Genomic DNA, 6,000 nt, shown 5'->3' on the forward strand with positions numbered 1-6,000 from the left:
TCATTCTCACTGCTTTTATTCAACAAAGCATTTTCCAATATTTTGAAGTCCTTTCCAGAGCACTTAGACAAGAAAACAAACAAACAAAAAACACCACATTTGATTAGAAAGGAAGAAGTAAAGCTGTCACAATTAGCAGATGACATGTTATATATAGAAAACCCTAAGGACTCCATCGAAAATGTTAGAACTAATAAACAAATTCAAAAAAGTTGCAGGATACAAAATCAATACGCAAAAATCTGTGGCATTTCTATACACTAATTTTGAAATATAAGAAATTAAGAAAGCAATCCTATTTGCAGTTGCATCAAAAAGAATGCAATGTATAGGAATAAATTTAAGCAAGGATGTAAAAGACCCATATATTGAAAACCCTAAGGTTTTAATGCAAGATATTGAAGAAGGCAGAAATACATGGAAAGATATTCCACGGTCATGGATTGGAGGAATTAATATTGTTATAATGTCCATACTATCTACAGAATCAGTGCAATACCTACCAAAACTCCATTGATATTTTTCACAGTAACATAAAAAACAATCCTGAAATTTGTATGGAACCTTTAAAAACCCCGAGTAGCCTAAGCAATCTTGAGAAAGAAGGACAAAGCTGCCTGCATCACACTCCCTGATTTTGAACTGTAATACAAAGCTGTCATAGTTAAAACAGTATTGTATTGGCATATTAACAGACATGTAGATCAATGGAACAGAAAGCTGAGAAATAAAACCCTTTATGACAAAGGAGCCATGAACATACAACAAGGAAGGACAGTCTGTTCCACAATTGCTGCTGAGAAAATTGGACAGTTACATGCAAAAGAATGAAACTATCTTACACCATATACAAAAATTAACTCAAAACTACTTGAACATAAACATGATATCAAGCTCTGAGAAGAAAATACAAACAGCTCCTTGACATGGCTTTTGAATCTGACACTAAAAGCAAAATCTATAAAAGCAAAAATAAAGAAGTGAGACTATATCAAACTGAAAAGCTCTGCACAGCCAAGGAAACCATCAACAGAATGAAAAGACAACCCACAGAATGGAAGAAAATATTTGCAAATCATATATCTGATAAGGGGCTAATATCCAAAATGTATAAACAACTCATACAGCTCAATAACAAAAAAAATAATAATCTGGTTAAAAAATGAGCAGAAAATCTGAATACACATTTTTTCAAAGGAGACATACAAATGGCCAACAAGTACATGAAAAGTTCTTTGTCGTTTATCATCAGGGAAATGAAAATCAAAATTGCAATGAGATCTCACTTCACACTTGTTAGAATGGCTATTACCAAAAGACTAGAAATAACAAGTGTTGGCAAGGATGTGGAGAAAAGGGAATCCTTGTACAGTATTGGTCAGGGAATGTGAATTGTTATAGCCACTATGGAAAACAGTATGGAGGATGCTCAAAAAAAAAAAATAGAACTACCATATGATCCAGCAAGTCCACTTCTGAATATTTGTGTGAAGAAAATAAAAACACTAACTCAAAAAGATATATGCCCTTCATACTCATTGGAACATTATTTATTGTGGTAAAGGTATGGAAAAAAGCTAAGTGTCATCACTGGTTGAATGGATAAAGAAATTGTGGTATATATATATATATATATGTACAGTGGAATATTATTCAGCCACAAAAAAGAATAAAATCTTGCCATTTACAACAATATGGATGAACCTTGAGGATGCTATGTGAAGTGAAATATGTCAGACAGAAAAAGATAAAGTACTATCTGATCTCTGCTATTTGTAGAATCTAAAAATAAATAAACAAAAACCAAGCCCACAAATCCTTTTTTTTTCTTTAGATTTTATTTATTTATTCATGCGAGGCACACAGAGAGAGGCAGAGACATAGACAGGAGAAGAAGCAGTCTTCCTCAGGGGAGCCCAAAGAGGGACTCGATCCCCAGGACCCTGGAAAATTGATGTTCAACTGCTGAGCCACTCAGGTGCCCCCAATCTCACAAATTCAGAGAACAGATTGGTGTTTGCTAGGGGCATGGTTGGGGGATGTAGAAAAATGGGTGAACTGTTTTTCAAGTTTTTTTTAGTTTAAATAAATTGATTAGATATATAGATGATAGATGATAGACGATAGATGGTAGATGATAGAAAGACAGATGGAGAGGTAGATAGATGTAGCAAAGCTCCAAAAGTGGACAAAATATCAGCTTCAGAATGTCTTTCACACGAAGTGAGGACCTTAATTGTGATGGCCTGCAATTCTACAAAACAGGACAAGGAAATTTAGGTCAGTGCACTAAAGAAACTTGAAATCCTAAATTCCCTTGGGCCTATGGAAGTGACCTAAAACAAACAAATAAACAGGCTTTCAACTTGAAAAAAAAAAAAACTTGTTACTAGCCAAGGCAAAGAAAATGCAGGTATATGAATAGAGGTTCCTTTGGTTACAAACTCTCAATTCTTTAAGAAAAATTGAACAGATATAATTCCATTAATGGGAAGGTATTTCTTGGCAGATTAGTATGGTGATGTCTTAAAAGATGGATTCAAGAGGAACAAGACTTTGTTTTTAAATAATTTTATGCTGTAATCCAGATATGAGGCATTCATAAATAACAGGACAACAGCAAAGTTCAAGTAAACTGGGACAGTCTTAGTTCTTATTTTATCAAGTTTATCAAGTATTTGAGAATAATATTTGGAAACCATAGGTCAGAACTCTAAATTAAGATCACTAAATCCAGTGTTCCCCTATTTTGCTTACAGTTTTTATCTTCCTCTTTTATTCCTCATTGTGATTATTCAAGGTTTTTCTTGTTTTTGGGTCATTCAGTCCTGCAGGCAACAATTCTGTTCAATTATTTTGCTTTCTGCTGTTGAAATTACCTCTTTTTCGGTAATGATGCTTGCCTGAGATGTGAAACACCCAGATGCTGCAATGATGAACATCATTTAAGTACCTGAATAAACAAACTTATCTTAGGGCTATCAATTTTTCTTTTTGAAGCTCGCCGAAACATTTCTTAATGTATCACCCTTTGTTAACAACTTCATCATGTTTCTAATTAATTGTGTCCCCTTCTGGGACAAGAAGTATGCTAACTGAGCATTTCTTTGGTTGGGGAGGGATGTATAGAGAATTTTCCGGCAACTTTATTTTCTAGACGTCACGAAGAAAACAGAAGTAAACAGCCATGTCCTATGTTGTTCTCATGTAAGGTAAATACTGATAAGGAGTATTTTCTTTTTTTTTCTTCTTCTTCTTTTTTTTTTTTTTTGATAAGGAGTATTTTCAACCGAAAATAATTTCTAGGCTTCTCTTATTTACGCTCATCACATAAATTTTACTCATTTCTGCATCCTTTTAAAAACAAGCCCTCATTCCTGACCCTTCATCTTCTGCCTTTAGCATCTGTTTATCCCCATGACTGGCTTAAGAATTGAAAATCATGGGGATCCCTGGGTGGCCCAGCGGTTTAGCGCCTGCCTTTGGCCCAGGGCGCGATGCTGGAGTCCCGGGATCGAGTCCCACATCAGGCTCCCAGCATGGATCCTGATTCTCCCTCCTCCTGTGTCTCTGCCTTTCTCTCTCTCTCTCTCTCTCCCTCTCTCTTTCTCTCTCCATGTCTATCATAAATAAATAAATCTTAAAAAAAAAACTGAAAATCACTGCTAGTTGGTAAATTGTTATTGCAGTGGGAATCAACCTTGAGTCTCCCACTTCTCTCATCCAATCTTTCTCTTTTTAGCTGTTGGAACCCTTTTCCTTTCCTGACCCACGAACCACCAGGACACAAGCCTTCCTCCAGATTGAGACATTGATACCAGGCAAGTGTGGTCTCAAGCATTATTAAAATAATGCATATATGTTTACCAATATTATTGCACTGGGGAGGCAGCAAACTGAAACCAAGCTTCCAGTGCAAGACAAGGAAGGTATAATTGTGGGGGAAAACTCCAGGAATGGGAGAAAAAAGAACAGAATACACTACAGTAGTGGAGAGAACAACCATAAATGGGAAAAGGGATGTTTTATCCATTGTAACAGAGGGAAGGGAGTATATATAAAGTACAGTTAGAGATCCATTGGTAGATTTTTAGTGAGAAAATGTATACATTCTCTTTTCATTTTTCTGTTTGTTCAGTAAAATAAGAGTAAAATAAGAAGCAAGTCCATCAGTTGAGATTGTGCTCTGTAAGAGATTACAGAGATTTAGGAAGTGCATTCATTAAGGAAATAGAGTTTTCAGACATGACAGAGGACCCTGCTAGAGTTTGTAATCACAGATCTATAGCAGGACCCTCCATTCATTTTTTGTTACTCTACATATCCCTCACTATAACTATTGCATTGAAGAGAGGGAGTAGACAGGAGAGAACAGGAGCATGAGTATTAAAGGACAATGAAAAGATAGTAGACTCCATGGATTAAATTTTCACACATGTTTCTATTTATTTAGTCCCCATAGTCACTATTTCATCATTTGATGCCAATTACCCAGGTTGGTGGCTGCTAAAGCACAGAGGAAATAATGATTGTCTTGTTTTGTTATAGCAACTGCAACAGTATAGAGCATTTCTGGCAATCCTAAACAGATTATGCATTATATATATTGGGATCAAGATATATATATATATATATCTTGATCCCATAACCTTGAGATCATGACCTAAACTGAAACCAAGAGTCCAATGCTTAAGTATGTTAGGCACCCCAGAGACAGTAATTTTAAAGACTTGTGAGCTCTGGAACCTTTTAAAATAAAAAGAATAAACAAGTTGAAAGTATGTGACAATTGTGCTTTACTATAGTTATAGTATTTTTGTCTATTACTAAAATAAACTTGCCAACTACAGTTCCTTGAGACTTCCTCTAAAGGAATTAAATTTGCAAACAGATAGTCTTCTGGCAAAAAGTTTCTCTGAAATGATTGGCTGCACATGGCCAGGTGTTCCTCAGTTTTACCCTAGAGTTCCTTAAAACCCTCGGGTAGATACCATCTGGTCTTAGTGATTAACCCACATTTACTTTGTCAATTTTGGGAAAACATCCTGAGTATTGACCACTGTTTGATCTTGTATATCCAACCTGCTCATTTTCTGGAACAATTTGGATTTGGGAATCTCCCTAATATCTTCCTAATTAAAGTCTAAGGCAAAGCTCTAATTCAGTCTATCAGGCATCACATTTTTATCTGAAGGTACCCAAAATGCCAGTGGTGCAACCCTACATGGATTTCTGCATTAGGGAACACTGAAACACTTTTTATTGGCTTTTGATTGTCTCATGATGCATTCTTTCCTCAACTTGTTTGTAGCTTATGTCAGTTAACTTCACTTTTCTCCTCATTCTGTCCATCTTTGCCCCTCTAGCATATTTGACAAGAAGTTGTGCTTTTTTGTTTTTGTTTTTGTTTTGTTTTGTTTTGTTTTTTGCAGCTCCTTGGTATTTTTGGTAATTGGCACATATCTTTTTGTTTCACCATAAGGCATATATCAGTATAATCCGAATATTTTGTACATGTTGATCCGAAAAATATGCCATACTTTTTTTTTTCTGGATGTATAAACACTTTTTTATTTTGCCCCTTTTCCATTCAGGTGTTGAACTGAATTTTCATAATAATTATTACTTAAGAAATTAGAACTATTACTATTAATGTTTTTTTTATTCCTTTATCTAAGTGCCTGAAATTTCTGATACTGTCAGTTGTTGATTTAGATGCACACTCTGTTGTGAGAATATGATAGCAATGATTCAATTCCTTGGATAACATCATAAGAATGACAAAGAAGTTTTGATATAGAGAAAGCCACATAACTTTTCTGAAATTCCATTGATAAAGGAATGTCCAGAAATACTAAATTCAAGGTGACTAAATATATCTGTAGATTTGCCTCAGATAAGACTAATATTAATAAATTATGATTATTTTTATCTGAAAAACACAAAACAATGAACAGCTTTGTCACTTTAAATCTCCCAGCCAGTTCTTAGCTAGAGAGG

The sequence above is a fragment of the Canis aureus genome, chromosome 6, assembly GCF_053574225.1.
Source record: "Canis aureus isolate CA01 chromosome 6, VMU_Caureus_v.1.0, whole genome shotgun sequence".
NCBI classification, from domain to species: Eukaryota; Metazoa; Chordata; class Mammalia; order Carnivora; family Canidae; genus Canis; species Canis aureus.